The sequence below is a fragment of the Salmo salar genome, chromosome ssa14 (assembly GCF_905237065.1).
Source record: "Salmo salar chromosome ssa14, Ssal_v3.1, whole genome shotgun sequence".
NCBI classification, from domain to species: Eukaryota; Metazoa; Chordata; class Actinopteri; order Salmoniformes; family Salmonidae; genus Salmo; species Salmo salar.
Genome location: NC_059455.1, coordinates 89,120,900 through 89,138,635, shown reverse-complemented (window position 1 = coordinate 89,138,635; position 17,736 = coordinate 89,120,900).

Below are 17,736 nucleotides of genomic sequence, written 5' to 3'. Positions count from 1 at the left end.
CAATAGAGACATCGTTATCATGATTTTTCTCACCTGTTTTTGAGGATTTCACATAATTTTAGATCTCACATATGCTTTCCCAATTATTGTCACATCCTGTCATTTGTCCCTTTTTCTCTCTCTAATGCGTCACAACATGTTGTTCAGGTCAGAGTTAGACGGTAGAGAGAGCGGTGGTGAGGGATGGAGAACGAGAGAGGCAGGACGTTGATGGTCGAAGAGACAGCTGTTTCTCTGAGTCCTTGAAGAACAAGGGAAGGCTGAGAAGTAAATGCATTAATTGAAGAACTGAAAAAAGAACAAGGGAACCAGACAGGGACTGCATCCCACATCACACCCTATTCCCTTTAATGTTCACTACTGCTTTTGTTATCTTGGTGAGAGGGACGATCAAGATGAAAGGCAGGAGTCACATCAGCTGCATTAGCACAACACAGAGAATAGGAAGGGGTTGTACGTAGACACAAGTCTAAGATCAGTTTTGTGATTCACCAGCTCATGGTGAAGATTAGGATTTGAGGGAGGGTGAGCTGATCCTCGATCTGTGCTTAATGTCTACACAGATATGGATTGACAGGTGATCTGTGAAAAACAGAATTCAATATCTACAGAGCAGATTTTCCCAATGCTGTACACTGCTCCAGGCAAAGCATACTCTCTCACCAATACTGTCTACTCACTGACCTTGCAAGGAAATCTCTAAAAGCTCTTAGTCTGTTAGATGATGATTAAATCAAGGCACACATGACCATTGTGCTGTTCCGTACTTTATTTATCTATAAACCAGACAAGTGTTGCTGCCTGCTACACCTGTTAGATAAAGCTAGAGACTGCCTTGAGACCAAACGTCTTCCTTACACTTGTTACCGGTTCATTCTTCCAGTTCCATTTCAACCTTAGACCAAGGTATAATTATACATACTATAGACAGAATAACAAGAGAAACAAGAAAGAACAGAAGAGAGAATGACAAAGAGGATAGACCAGAGGGAAGATAGATGTACTGTGGTGGAGATTAAATAAGCCAGGCGAATAGAAAGAACATTTATATTGACTACAGAGGAAGGGTACCTCTTGGCAGAAATCCTTTCAACTGGTCATGGTGTAACTTTCTGTTAGCCTCTTGAGGATACCGTAGGATAGGGGGCGCCACAGCGCATTTTGAAAAAAAATCGTTCCCATTTTCAACGGCCTACTAATCAAACTCAGAAGATAGGGCATGCATATACTTATTATATATGGATAGAAAACACTCTAAAGTTTCTAAAACTGTTTGAATGGTGTCTGTGAGTATAACAGAACTCAAATGGCAGTCAAAACCCCGAGACCGATTGAAACAGGAAGTGGAATTCTGAATTGTGGACTCGACTTCTCATCTTTCCTTATTAATCACACCGTTAACCATGGTTCAGTGAGCACTTCCTATTGCTTCCACTAGATGTCGCCAGTCCTTTCACAGTGGTTTGAGCCTTATAGAGTCAAAACTCAGTGAATGACACGAGTTTGAAATTGGTCACAGGGGATGGGCCATCACCATTATGACGCCGGCGGCCATGTCTGCCCCCACCTTTGGATACGGTTTTAAAGGCCATGACATCATCCCCCTCGAATCTTATTGGCTCTCTTGGTGTTAGAGGCCCTGAAGATTTATTTTATACAACGTTTGACATGTTTGAACGAACCTACATGCGCGAGCATTGCATTTATTCTGAACTTCAGAGCTGCGCTTCGAGAGAGCCATAGGACGCGCTACCAACATCAGGCTAATGGAACGTGAAGTATGGACTTTTTGACCGAAAATACATCTGTTGTGGACCTGGGATGCTTTCTGATGAAGACAACTAAAGGTAGGCGATTATTGACAATATTATACAAGATGAGATGGTACATGCGATTGCTTCCAAGATGGCGCCGAGCTCTGTATATTAGCTCATTTTCTGAGTATCGCATCTCCTTTTATTGCAAAGTGTGATTACCCAGTAAAGTTAATTTAAAATCTGGTATGACAGGTGTTCTCAAGAGATATTCATCTATAAATGTTAGATTGACAATATACATTTAAAAAATCGTTATAGGATAGTAATTTAGGGAAATGTAGCATTGTTTACCGGGACGCTTTTGAGGGGAAATTATGTAGTCAACATCAGACAGAGATGTAAAATGCTGTTTTTATATATAAATATGACCTTTATTGAACAAAAGAATGCATGCATTGTATAACATGATGTCCTAGGGGTGCCATCTGATGAAGTTTGTAAAAGGTTAGTGCTGCATTTAGCTGTTTTTTGATTATATGTGATGCAAGTGGTTGGTCGGAAAATGGCTATGAAGCTGCTTTTTACGATGGACTCATCTAATATAATCTAATGATTTGCTTTTCCTGTAAAACCTTTTTGAAATCGGACGACGTGGGTCGATTCAGGAGAGGTGTATCTATAAAAAAAATAAAAAATATATATATATTTTTTTAAATTATGATTTTTTTTTAATGCTAATTGGCGATATGATTTTTCGCTGGATTTTGATCCCGCTAACGGGATCAGACGCTGAAGAGGTTTTAACCTTGAAAGTTCTGTCTGTTTGTCCCTCTCAGTCAGAGATTACCCAATCCTCAGGTCGAACTGTGGTTTTAACATCTAGCAACAATGATCTATCAGTCAAACTGAATCGTATTGCATTGGACTTCAATAATATATTCTGCTCATGGAAGCAGCCTACTCTTCACAGAATCATTCTGAACTTTCTGCTAAATGGATGAGAAAGAGTCGGAAGGATATTGCAGACCAGTCCGTCCATTGGCTAGCTGTCAGACAGATAATTAGTTCTATACTTGTAACAGTCAAAGCTCGGAATGAGGAAGACCCTAACATGCCAGAACTTGGAGAAAAAAACGGAATAATGAACATATTCTTCTGTCAAGGACCTTGTCTTCATCCCAAATAGCACCACATCCCCTATTTAGTTCACTGATTTGGACCAGGACTCAGATCTTGTCTTCATCTCTCCCCTCAGATCCTATTTATAGGTTCCTCTCTCCTCTCAGACCCTATTTATAGGTCCCTCTCTCCCCTCAGACCCTATTTATAGGTCCCTCTCTCCCCTCAGACCCTATTTATAGGTCCCTCTTTTCCCCAGACCCTATTTGTGGGTCCCTCTCTCCCCTCAGATCCTATTTATAGGTTCCTCTCTCCTCTCAGACCCTATTTGTAGGTCCCTCTCTCCCCTCGGAGCCTATTTATAGGTCCCTCTCTCCCCTCAGACCCTATTTGTAGGTCCCTCTCTCCCCTCAGACCCTATTTATAGGTCCCTCTCTCCCCCAGATCCTATTTATAGGTTCCTCTCTCCCCCAGATCCTATTTATAGGTGCCTCTCTCCTCCAAAATTGTATTTATAGGTTCCTCTCTCCTGTCAGATTGTATTTATAGATTCCTCTCTCCTCCCAGATTGTATTTGTAGGTTCCTCTCTCCTCCCAGATTGTATTTATAGGTTCCTCTCTCCTGTCAGATTGTATTTATAGGTTCCTCTGCCAACCAGATCCTATTTGCAGGTTCCTCTCTCCTGTCAGATTGTATTTGTAGGTTCCTTTCTCCTCCCAGATTGTATTTGTAGGTTCCTCTCTCCTGTCAGATTGTATTTGAAGGTTCCTCTCTCCTCCCAGATTGTATTTATAGGTTCCTCTCTCCTCCCAGATTGTATTTATAGGTTCCTCTCTCCTTCCAGATTGTATTTGTAGGTTCCTCTCTCCTGTCAGATTGTATTTGTAGGTTCCTCTCTCCCCCAGATCCTATTTGTAGGTTCCTCTCTCCTCCCAGATTGTATTTGTAGGTTCCTCTCTCCCCCAGATTGTATTTCTAGGTTCCTCTTACCTCCCAGATTGTATTTGTAGGTTCCTCTCTCCCCCAGATCCTATTTATAGGTTCCTCTCTCCTGTCAGATTGTATTTGAAGGTTCCTCTCTCCTCCCGGATTGTATTTGTAGGTTCCTCTCTCCTCCCAGATTGTATTTATAGGTTCCTCGCTCCTCCCAGATTGTATTTGTAGGTTCCTCTCTCCTGTCAGATTGTATTTGTAGGTTCCTCTCTCCTGTCAGATTGTATTTGTAGGTTCCTCTCTCCCCCAGATCCTATTTATAGGTTCCTCTCTCCTGTCAGATTGTATTTGAAGGTTCCTCCCTCCTCCCGGATTGTATTTGTAGGTACCTCTCTCCTCCCAGATTGTATTTATAGATTCCTCGCTCCTCCCAGATTGTATTTGTAGGTTCCTCTCTCCTGTCAGATTGTATTTGTAGGTTCCTTTCTCCCCCAGATCCTAGGTTCCTCTCTCCTCCCAGATTGTATTTGTAGGTTCCTCTTTCCTCCCAGATTGTATTTGTAGGTACCTCTCTCCTGTCAGATTGTATTTGTAGGTTCCTCTCTCCCCCCGATCCTATTTATAGGTTCCTCTCTCCTCCCAGATTGTATTTCTAGGTTCCTCTCTCCTCCCAGATTGTATTTATAGGTTCCTCTCTCCTGTCAGATTGTATTTGTAGGTTCCTCTCTCCTGTCAGATTGTATTTGTAGGTTCTTCTCTCCCCCAGATCCTATTTATAGGTGCCTCTCTCCTCCCAGATTGTATTTATAGGTTCCTCTCTCCTGTCAGATTGCATTTGTAGGTTCCTCTCTCCTTCCAGATTGTATTTATAGGTTCCTCTCTCCTGTCAGATTGTATTTGTAGGTTCCTCTCTCCTTCCAGATTGTATTTGTAGGTTCCTCTTTCCTCCCAGATTGTATTTGTAGGTTCCTCTCTCCTCCCAGATTGTATTTATAGGTTCCTCTCTCCTGTCAGATTGTATTTGTAGGTTCCTCTCTTCCCCAGATCCTATTTATAGGTTCCTCCATCCTCCCAGATTGTATTTGTAGGTTCCTCTCTCCTGTCAGATTGTATTTGTAGGTTCCTCTCTACTCCCAGATTGTATTTATAGGTTCCTCTCTCCTGTCAGATTGTATTTATAGGTTCCTCTGCCCCCCATATCCTATTTGCAGGTTCCTCTCTCCTCCCAGATTGTATTTATAGGTTCCTCTCTCCTGTCAGATTGTATTTGTAGGTTCCTCTCTCCTGTCAGATTGTATTTGTAGGTTCCTCTCTCCTCCCAGATTGTATTTATAGGTTCCTCTCTCCTGTCAGATTGTATTTATAGGTTCCTCTCTCCTCCCAGATTGTATTTATAGGTTCCTCTCTCCTGTCAGATTGTATTCATAGGTTCCTCTGCCCCCCATATCCTATTTGCAGGTTCCTCTCTCCTCCCAGATTGTATTTATAGGTTCCTCTCTCCTGTCAGATTGTATTTGTAGGTTCCTTTCTCCTCCCAGATTGTATTTGTAGGTTCCTCTCTCCTGTCAGATTGTATTTGAAGGTTCCTCCCTCCTCCCAGATTGTATTTATAGGTTCCTCTCTCCTCCCAGATTATATTTGTAGGTTCCTCTCTCCTGTCAGATTGTATTTATAGGTTCCTCTCTCCTGTCAGATTGTATTTGTAGGTTCCTCTCACCTCCCAGATAGTATTTGTAGGTTCCTCTCTCCTCCCAGATTGTATTTATAGGTTCCTCTCTCCTCCCAGATTATATTTGTAGTTTCCTCTCTCCTCCCAGATTGTATTTGTAGGTTCCTCTCTCCTGTCAGATTGTATTTGTAGGTTCCTCTCTCCCCCAGATCCTATTTGTAGGTTCCTTTCTCCTCCCAGATTGTATTTGTAGGTTCCTCTCTCCCCCAGATCCTAGGTTCCTCCCTCCTCCCAGATTGTATTTGTAGGTTCCTCTCTCCTCCCAGTTTGTATTTATAGGTTCCTCTCTCCTGTCAGATTGTATTTATAGGTTTCTCTCTACCCCAGATCCTATTTATAGGTTCCTCTCTCCTGTCAGATTGTATTTGTAGGTTCGTCTCTCCTCCCAGTTTGTATTTATAGTTTTCTCTCTCCTGTCAGATTGTATTTATAGGTTCCTCTCTCCCCCAGATCCTAGGTTCCTCTCTCCTCCCAGATTGTTTTTGTAGGTTCCTCTCTCCTTCCAGATTGTATTTGTAGGTTCCTCTCTCCTGTCAGATTGTATTTATAGGTTATATTCTCCCCCAGATCCTATTTATAGGTTCCTCTCTCCCCCAGACCTATGTGTAGGTTCCTTTCTTCCCCAGATCCTATTTATAGGTCCCTCTCTCCTCCCAGATTGTATTTGTAGGTTCCTCTCTCCTGTCAGATTGTATTTGTAGGTTCCTCTCTCCCCCAGATCCGATTTATAGGTTCCTCTCTCCTCCCAGATTGTATTTCTAGGTTCCTTTCTCCTGTCAGATTGTATTTGTAGGTTCCTCTCTCCTCCCAGATTGTATTTATAGGTTCCTCTCTCCTGTCAGTTTGTATTTATAGGTTCCTCTCCCCTCCCAGATTGTATTTGTAGGTTCCTCTCTCCCCCCAGATTGTATTTATAGGTTCCTTTCTTCCCCAGATTGTATTTGTAGGTTCCTCTCTCCTGTCAGATTGTATTTGTAGGTGCCTCTCTCCTGTCTTATTGTATTTGAAGGTTCCTCTCTCCTCCCAGATTGTATTTGTAGGTTCCTCTCTCCTGTCAGATTGTATTTGTAGGTTCCTCTCTCCTCCCAGATTGTATTTGTAGGTTCCTCTCTCCTCCCAGATTATATTTGTATTTTCCTCTCTCCTCCCAGATTGTATTTGTAGGTTCCTCTATCCTCCCAGATTGTATTTGTAGGTTCCTCTCTCCTCCCAGATTGTATTTATAGGTTCCTCTCTCCTGTCAGATCCTATTTATAGGTTTCTCTCTCCTGTCAGATTGTATTTGTAGGTTCCTCTCTCCTGTGAGATTGTATTTATTGGTTCCTCTCTCCCCCAGATCCTATTTATAGATCCCTCTCTCCCCCAGATCCTATTTACAGGTTCCTCTCTCCTCTTAAATACTATTTACAGGTTCCTCTTTCCTCTTAAACACTATTTATAGGTTCCTCTCTCCTGTCAGATTGTATTTATAGGTTCCTCTCTCCCCCCAGATTGTATTTGTAGGTTCCTCTCTCCTCCCAGATTGTATTTGTAGGGGCCTCTCTCCTCCCAGATTATATTTGTATTTTCCTCTCTCCTCCCAGATTGTATTTGTAGGTTCCTCTATCCTCCCAGATTGTATTTGTAGGTTCCTCTCTCCTCCCAGATTGTATTTATAGGTTCCTCTCTCCTGTCAGATCCTATTTATAGGTTTCTCTCTCCTGTGAGATTGTATTTATTGGTTCCTCTCTCCCCCAGATCCTATTTATAGATCCCTCTCTCCCCCAGATCCTATTTACAGGTTCCTCTCTCCTCTTAAACACTATTTACAGGTTCCTCTCTCCTCTTAAACACTATTTATAGGTTCCTCTCTCCTGTCAGATTGTATTTGTAGGTTCCTCTCTCCTCCCAGATTGTATTTATAGGTTCCTCTCTCCTGTCAGATTGTATTTGTAGGTTCCTCTCTCCTCCCAGATTGTATTTATAGGTTCCTCTCTCCTCCCAGATTGTATTTGTAGGTTCCTCTCTCCTCCCAGATTGTATTTGTAGGTTCCTCTCTCCTGTCAGATTGTATTTGTAGGTTCCTCTCTCCTGTCAGATTGTATTTGTAGGTTCCTCTCTCCTCCCAGATTGTATTTATAGGTTCCTCTATCCTCCCAGATTGTATTTATAGGTTCCTCTCTCCCCCACGTCCTATTTAAAGGTTCCTCTCTCCCCCACATCCAATTTATAGGTTTCATTGTCCCCCAGATCCTATTTATAGGTTCCTCTCACCCCACATCCTATTTATAGGTTCTTCTCTCCCCCAGATTATATTTATAGGTTCCTCTCTCCCCCAGATCCTATTTCTAGGTTCTCCTCTCACCCCACATCCTATTTATAGGTTCCTCTCTCCCCCAGATCCTATTTATAGGTTCCTCTCTCCCCCAGATCCTATTTATAGGTTCCTCTCTCCCCCAGATTCTATTTATAGGTTCCTCTCTCCCCCAGATTATATTTATAGGTTCTTCTCTCCCCCAGATCCTATTTCTAGGTTCTTCTCTCCCCCAGATCCTATTTATAGGTTCCATCCTCCCCCAGATCCTATACATAAGTTCCTCTGTGCCCCAGGTCCTATTTATACATTCCTCTCTCCCCCAGATCCTATTTATAGGTTCTTCTCTCCCCCAGATCCTATTTATAGGTTTCATTGTCCCCCAGATCCTATTTATAGGTTCTTCTCTCCCCCAGATCCTATTTATAGGTTCCTCTCTCCCCCAGATCCTATTTATAGGTTCCTCTCTCCCCCAGATCCTATTTATAGGTTCTTCTCTCCCCCACATCCAATTTATAGGTTTCATTGTCCCCCAGATCCTATTTATAGGTTCTTCTCTTCCCTAGATCCTATTTATAGGTTCCTCTCACCCCACATCCTATTTAAACGTTCCTCTCTCCCCCACATCCTATTTATAGGTTCTATTCTCCCCCAGATTATATTTATAGGTTCCTCTCTCCCCCAGATTATATTTATAGGTTCCTCTCTCCCCCAGATTCTATTTATACATTCCTCTCTCCCCCAGATTCTATTTCTAGGTTCTTCTCTCCCCCAGATCCTATTTCTAGGTTCTTCTCTCCCCCAGATCCTATTTCTAGGTTCTTCTCTCCCCCTGATCCTATTAATCGTTTTTTCTCTCCCCCAGATCCTATTTATAGGTTCCTCTCTCCCCCAGATCCTATTTATACGTTCCTCTCACCCCACATCCTATTTATAGGTTATTTTCTCCCCCAGATTCTATTTGTTGGTTCCTCTCTCCCCCAGACCCTATATATAGGTTCCTCTCTCCCACCAGATTGTATTTATAGGTTCCTCTCTCTCCTAAATTTAATTTATACGTTCCTCTCTCCCCCAGATCCTATTTCTAGGTTCTTCTCTCCCCCTGATCCTATTAATCGGTTCCTCTCTCCCCCAGATCCTATTAATAGGTTCCTCTCCCCCCAGCTCCTATTTATGTGTTCTTCTCTCTCCCCAGTCTCTCACCCAATGGTGGGAATTGCCTCCCTCCCTTCTTCTCCGCCTTCTGTAGAGGCCCCTCACGGTTCCATCACTTTTACCAAAGACATTTCCGTACCTTTGATCCCTTTCGCCCTTCCTTCTCTTCTCTTCATTACCAATGCAGGCAACTCTTCTTTTTTTAACTGTATCTTAGTCCTTGTCAGCACTTACGAATGTTCATTTAATAATTGCTTTTCATGGAATTATAGCCATTAAGGAGAGGGCTTTGAAATGCTAATGTGTCCAACACAGGACGTGTTCACGGATGATTCTCATTCCTCTGGACAAGAAGGAGGAGGAGGCAGGGCAGATGAAGAGAACACATGTTCAAAGTTAGAAGACAAGAAACAAAGAACAAAAAAAGAACAGATACCCCACTGCCCTCAGTTGACAAACACCTGTAATCCTTCCTTCCTTCTTTCTCTGCTTTTTGTCTCTCTTTTTTTGTCTTCCTTTTTGTTGTGGTGTAAAGCTGTGTGTGTTGATGTGATGGAATTGTTTACTTGTCATTAAACACAGAGGATTTTGTGTCAGTCGTTTGATTGATAGTGTGCCATTGTCAAATTAGCTGACAAACAATAGATGCAGACAGACTGGACAGAAGAAGAAAATGACAGATTGATTAAAGGCGATGAGGAATCTTTACTCAAAACCACCACTGGACAGATGGATTCAGAGATGGATCGAAGATGGATTCAGAGATGGGCTACGGGTGAATTTAGAAGCAACTCTAAACATCTCCCCTTCAAAATTAGGACATGCCCCATGACTTGAAACACACTGGGTTGTGTGTGTGTGTGTGTGTGTGTGTGTGTGTGTGTGTGTGTGTGTGTGTGTGTGTGTGTGTGTGTGTGTGTGTGTGTGTGTGTGCCAGCACAAAATGTGTAATAGTGCCAATGTTCTAGATTCTAGATGAAGCGATTTCCATACAGACCAGGTGAGAGCCCCCGATAACACTTGCTCTGACAATCACAACATAATGTGGGGCCTCCCACTCTTCTCCATCTACATTCATTCGGCTGTAATTAGTGTTAGTTCGTTAAATAAGCCACACGGCACTCAATTATATTTCTCCTTTTGGCTGACCTAAATCTGAGGGAGAACACAGAGAGCCGTCAGAGAGAACAATGGCCCCGCTAATCTTTTAGTAATTATCAATTACTATGCTAATTCATCACTCACGGTCAATCCGTCCCACTAGGAGATGAGCAGAGCAGGATCAGACGATGCTTTTGAATGTTTTGACGAATCGTGTGTTAGAATAAAGAGGGCTCGTTAAAGGGTCATCCAATGAGGTTGCGGGATGTTGAGACTCGCTGAGAAGTGTGACCTCTGTGACTGGTTGTTGGCTGAGGTGGAATTGAAGGCGAAGCATGGCTATGAGACTATGAAATTATGACAATGTTTTTGTTTTCTGGAGGATTTCTGGAGGTGGTTCAAGTATAATTAAAAAATATATATTATTGTCCTCCATGACAATGAAACAAAAATGTCTAACATTCTTTAGGTTTAATCCATGCATTTTGTCATCTTTCTGTTTTGAACAAATTTGATTAGCATAATTCAATTGAAGAAACTTAATTTATTCTCAAAAGGCAGTTACTTTGGGTGTGCGAGTCAAACAAAATCCCCATATCACCCGCAGAACAACTACTAAGAGATTTATCTAATGAAGCACTCTCTGTCTCATTTCTCACTCTACGGCACAACATCTTGTTTTCGGCAGAACAACTTGTTTTTCGGCACAACATTTTTTTCTTTGTCTTTGTGCAATTGTGCCTTGTGTGTGTGTTTATCTACTATCTACGTCTACAGAACTATAATAATCTTCGATAGAGAGGAGGAGAGGAGTGGAGAGAGGGAGAGATGAGACAGGAGGAGAGGAGGGGAGAGAGGGAGAGATGGATGGAGGGGGCCCTTTACCTCGCCCATAATGAAGGTAAGCTTTTTGTCCCTGCTGGTTTCTCCCAGGGAGAGGAGAACACATACATAAGCCTTCCTCGTGGTGACAGCTACCACTGATTCATTGGCCCCTAACCACACAGCTTTAAATCACACACACACACACACACACACACACACACACACACACACACACACACACACACACACACACAAACAAACTGTCCCCTAAGAACAAGGCATTAAATCAGAAAGTTGGGCCCCAGACAACCATAGGAGAACTTTTCTGAACATAGATACAGGCAATGTGACCTTGTTTGGCTTTATCAGGGGGGTATAAATTTGGAACACACACAGAAGTATAGTACACACACACACACACACACACACACACACCACTACATACTACAGAGATCTCTCAGCCTCCTCTTTTCACCACTACATACTACAGAGATCTCTCAGCCTCATCTTTTCACCACTACATACTACAGAGATCTTTCAGCCTCCTCTTCTCCCCACTACATACTATAGAGATCTCTCAGCCTCCTCTTCTCACCGCTACAAACTACAGAGATCTCTCATCCTCCTCGTCTCACCACTACATACTACAGAGATCTCTCAGCCCCCTCTTCTCCCAACTACATACTACAGAGATCTACCCGCCTCCTCTTCTCACCACTACATACTACAGAGATCTCTCAGCCTCCTCTTCTCACCACTACATACTACAGAGATCTCTCAGCCTCCTCGTCTCCCCACTACATACTACAGAGATCTCTCAGCCTCCTCGTTTCACCGCTACATACTACAGAGATCTCTCAGCTTCCTCTTCTCAATGCTACATACTATAGTATTCTCTCAGCCTCCTCTTCTCACCACTACATACTACAGTAATCTCTCAGCCTCCTCTTTTCCCCACTACATACCACAGAGATCTCTCAGCCTCCTCTTCTCCCCACTACATACTACAGAGATCTCTCAGCCTCCTCTTCTCAATGCTACATACTACAGTGATCTCTCAGCCTACTCTTCTCACCACTACATACTACAGTGATCTCTCAGCCTACTTTTCTCCCCACTACATACTACAGAGATCTCTGTCTCCTCTTCTCCCCACTACATACTACAGTAATCTCTCAGCCTCCTCTTTTCACCACTACATACTAAAGAGATCGCTCAGCCTCCTCTTCTCCCCACTACATACTACAGAGATCTCTCAGCCTCCTCTTCTCACCTCTACATACTACAGTGATCTCTCAGCCTCCTCTTCTCCCAACTGCATACTACAGAGATCTCTCAGCCTCCTCTTCTCCCCACTACATACTACAGAGATCTCTCAGCCTCCTCTTCTCCCCACTACATACTACAGAGATCTCTCAGTCTCCTCTTCTCACCACTACATACTACAGAGAAATCAGGGGATAGTTGGTGCCACTTGCCATCAAACCTGTTCCGTATGTAGTGCGCTACTTTTAACCAGAGCCTGTGGGTTGCCATTTGGGGCACATACAGGCTGATCCTAGGAGACATACCCTACTTGGCGGTGGTGTCTGCAATTATCATGGAGACCCCAAAAGACACTAGAAATATACTGTCTCTGTCTCAAAATTCAATCTTTTCCCCATATAGTGCCCAGAGGGAATGAGTTGTCATTTGAGATGTACCCATAATACACTCAGATTGAAGCAATGTTTACAGGAACTCATCATGAGGGTCTGCAGTAGCTTGTTGGTCTGAGTACCCACATTCATAACCCCCCCTCACCCCCCAGTTTTACAGCTAATTTCCTGCAATTCTACACATTTTACCATAGGCTGGAGGAAAATGTTTGCAGTTTTTAATATGATAACTTATTATAAACGGGCCCTTTTCCAGTCTGTAATTTGACCATGCTTACTAGAAGTTTAGATAGCTGGCGGCTAGACTGTTAAATTCATCTAAAAATGTCTAGCTGACATGATAATGTATGTCTAGCTGACATGGTAATGTAGGTCTAGCTGACATGGTAATGTATGTTTAGCTGACATGGTAATGTATGTTTAGCTGACATGGTAATGTATGTCTAGCTGACATGGTAATGTATGCCTAGCTGACATGGTAATGTATGTTTAGCTGACATGGTAATGTATGTCTAGCTGACATGGTAATGTATGTTTAGCTGACATCGTAATGTATGTTTAGCTGACATGGTAATGTATGTTTAGCTGACATGGTAATGTGTGTTTAGCTGACATGGTAATGTATGCTTAGCTGACATGGTAATGTATGTCTAGCTGACATGGTAATGTATGTCTAGCTGACATGGTAATGTATGTCTAGCTGACATGGTAATGTATGTCTAGCTGACATGGGCTAATTGAGTGACTGCTGATGCACAACCAAGTTTCTAAATTACACCTTGTGTATTCTATTATTCTAACTCGCAACAGGAAGTTGAGATCGTGACTGAGTTGGGGGGGGGGCATCCCTATTTTATACTGCAGTAATGATCAAAGCAGTTAACCCACTGTTCCCAGGCCACCAAAGATGTGGATGCCGAATAAGGCAGCCGTCCACACCTCTCTGATTCAGAAGGGTTGGGTTAAATGCGGAAGACACATTTCAGCTGAAGGCGTTCAGTTGTAGTTGTACAACTGACTAGGTATCCCCCTATCCCTTTTCTTACCCTTTGCCAATGCACACAGGTTGTAGTCCACATTCAAGCATGTTTTACTTACTTCTAGAGTGTATAATCTATCATTTTGAACACAGTCCAACAACAGCATACTCAAGTGATAATGCTCTGAGGAACGTAAAGGTATGGTATGATTTGGTATTTTATATTTTATTAGGACCCCCATTAGCTGTTGCGAAAGCTCCACACAAAACATGAAACATGACATAACACAGAACATTAAAAGACAAGAACAGCTCATGTACAGAACTACATCATTCACTTTGTCTTGAGGAGATATGACAGACACTCATAAAGCCCTTCTCTTGGACAGACAGACAGACACACACAAAAGTCCTCTTCTAACCTTCTCCTCCCTCTGCCTATCTGTGTATTGATATAGGTATTGTCCATGAAATATCTGCTGCTGTCTTGCCTTTAGTGATTGTGTGCAGTTTTATAATACATAAAAGCGGAGGATCGCGCTTGTCAGCTCTGCTCTAAAATAAATGCAGCCATAGATTTCCAATTAAATGTGGCTAGCGGGGCTATTAGTTATCTCTAAAGGTAGTTGTCAGGGGGAAATAGAGCTAGTGCGGTTCAGGGTGATAAGGGTGCCTGTGAGAGGTATATTTATCTGGCCTCATACACAGCCAACCCAACGGTGAAGACAATCTCACAGCTAATAACAGAGGCACAATAATGTATGTGAAAGTGTCCTGCTGGAAAGTGAAGGAGAAAAACATACAACATTTTAAAATCCATGTACACAAACAACAAGTGTGGTGCTAAAATTGACAAAAAACACACAAATATCTTTCCACAGGGGTGTGGGGCGTGACAGTGATGAAGCTTAAGCTCCACCCTCTTCAACATATACATCAATTAATTGGCGAGTGCACTAGAACAGTCAGCAGCACCTGGCCTCACCATACTAGAATCTGAAGTCAAATGTCTTCTATTTGCTCATGATCTGGTGCTTCTGTCCCCAACCAAGGAGCAGCACCTAGATCTTCTGCACAGATTCTGTCAGACCTGGGCCAAAGACACAAATAATGTGTGTATTTGGACCACAAATACAAATTCCATCTCAACATTGTTGCCCTAGAGCAGTGGTTCCCAAACTTTTTATAGTCCCGTACCCCTTCAAACATCCAACCTCCAAGCTGCGTACCCTCTCTAGCACCAGGGTCAGCACACTATCAAATGTTGTTTTTTGACATCATTGTAAGCCTACCACACACACTATACGATACATTTATTAAACATAAGAATGAGTGTGAGTTTTTGTTACAACCCGGCTCGTGGGAAGTGTCAACGAGCTCTTATAGGACCAGGGGACAAATAATAATACAATAATAATCAATAATTCTGCTCCTTATTTCGTCATCTTACATAGAAAACCTTATTTGTTCATCAAAAATTGTGAATAACTCACCACAGGTTAATGAGAAGGGTGTGCTTGAAAGGATGCACATAACTCTGCAATGTTGGGTCGTAAATCATTTTCCACACACAGTCTGTACCTGTATTTAGTTTTCATGCTGGTGAGGGCTGAGAATCCACTCTCACATAGGTACGTGGTTGCAAAGGGCATCAGTGTCTTCACAGCATAATGCAGAAAATACACGAGAGTTCAGGGGCCTTGCTTTAACAAAGTTAACCATTTTCACTGTAGTGTCCAAAACACATTTCAGGCTGTCAGGCATTCCCTTTGCAGCAAGAGCCTCTCGGTGGTTGCTGCAGTGTACCCAAGTGGCGTCGGGAGCAACTGCTTGCACGCTCGTTACCACTCCACTATGTCTCCTTGTCATGGATTTTATTCCATCAGTACAGATAACAACACATCTTGACCACAAGTCCATTTGATTTCACAAAGCTGTCCAGTACTTTAAAAATATCCTCTCCTGTTGTCCTGGTTTCCAGTGGTTTGCAGAAGAGGATGTCTTCCTTAATTGACCCCCAATAAATGTAATGGACATATACCAGGAGCTGTGTCAGGCCCGCCGCGTCTGTTGACTCATCCAGCTGTAACGCATAGAATTCACTGGCTTGTATGAGAAGCAGTAATTGTTTCAAAACATCTCCTGCCATGTCACTGATGCGTTGTGAAACAGTGTTGTTTGATGATGTAACGGCCATCGTCAGAATTAGACCAAGGTGCAGCAGAGGATGTGTTCATCATTAGAATTTTAATTCAAAAAGAGAACACTTTACAAAAACGACCAGAAACAGTCCTGTCAGGAAACACACCGAACAGAAACAATTACCCACAAAACCCAAAGGAAAAACATGCTCCTTATGTGTGACTCCCAATCAGCAACAACGAACTTCAGCTGTGCCTGATTGGGAGCCACACACGGCCCAAAACAAAGAAATACAAAAACATAGAAAAAGGAACATAGAACGCCCACCCAATGTAACACCCTGGCCTAACCAAAATAAAGAACAAAAACCCCTCTCTATGGCCAGGGCGTTACAGATTAAGTAATTGTCTGTATAGTTTTATTGGCCTCTTCCCCCAGCATTGTCCCAGCCATATCTATGGCAGCAGGAAGAATTAAGTCCTCCACAATAGTATGGGGCTTGCCTGTCCTAGCGTATATGGTAGCTCACCATACAAGACGCTTCTAGCCTCTTACATCTAGACGTTCCGCTAGCGGAACTCCTGCTCCAATATCCAATGATAGGCGTGGCGCGAATTACAAATTCCTCAAAAATCCAAAAACTTCAATTTTTCAAACATATGACTATTTTACACCATTTTAAAGACAAGACTCTCCTTTATCTAACCACACTGTCCGATTTCAAAAAGGCTTTACAGCGAAAGCAAAACATTAGATTATGTCAGCAGAGTACCCAGCCAGAAATAATCAGACACCCATTTTTCAAGCTAGCATATAATGTCACAAAAAAAAAACACAGCTAAATGCAGCACTAACCTTTGATGATCTTCATCAGATGACACGCCTATGACATTATGTTATACAATACATGCATGTTTTGTTCAATCAAGTTCATATTTATATCAAAAACCAGCTTTTTACATTAGCATGTGACGTTCAGAACTAGCATTCCCACCGAACACTTCCGGTGAATTTACTAAATTACTCACGATAAACGTTCACAAAAAACATAACAATTATTTTAAGAATTATAGATACAGAACTCCTTTATGCAATCGAGGTGTCCGATTTTAAAATAGCTTTTCGGTGAAAGCACATTTTGCAATATTCTCAGTAGATAGCTCGCCATCACAGGCTAGCTATTTTGACACCCACCAAGTTTGACCCTCACAAAACTCAGATTTACTATAAGAAAAATTGGATTACCTTTGCTGTTCTTCATCAGAATGCACTCCCAGGACTTCTACTTCAATAACAAATGTTGGTTTGGTTCAAAATAATCCATAGTTATATCCAAATAGCGGCGTTTTGTTCGTGCGTTCAAGACACTATCCGCAGGGTGACGAAGGGTTACGCGCCCGATGAGTTTCGTGACAAAAAATGTCTAAATATTCCATTACCGTACTTCGAAGCATGTCAACCGCTGTTTAAAATCAATTTTTATGCTTTTTTTCTTGTAAAAAAGCGATAATATTCCGATCGGGAGTCGTTGTTTTCGTTCAAAGACGAAATAATAAAAACATGGTGTCGCCTCGTGCACGCGCCTCCAGTCTCTGTTCTCTGATCGACCACTTACCAAATGCGCTAGTGTTTTTCAGCCAGGGCCTGCAAAGACATCATTCAGCTTTTTGCCGCCTTCTGAGAGCCTATGGGAGCCATAGGAAGTGTCACGTTACAGCAGAGATCCTCAGTTTTCAATAAAGAGAGTGTAGAAGGCCAAGAAATGGTCAGAGACGGCACTTCCTGTAAGGAATCTTCTCAGGTTTTGGCCTGCCAAATGAGTTCTGTTATACTCACAGACACCATTCAAACATTTTTAGAAACTTTGGAGTGTTTTCTATCCAAAGCTAATAATTATATGTATATTCTAGATTCTGGGCAGGAGTAATAATCAGATTAAATCGGGTACGTTTTTTATCCGGCCGTGAAAATACTGCCCCCTATCCATAACAGGTTAAGAATGATGGAGGCCACTGTGTTCTTGGGGACATTTAATGCTGCAGAC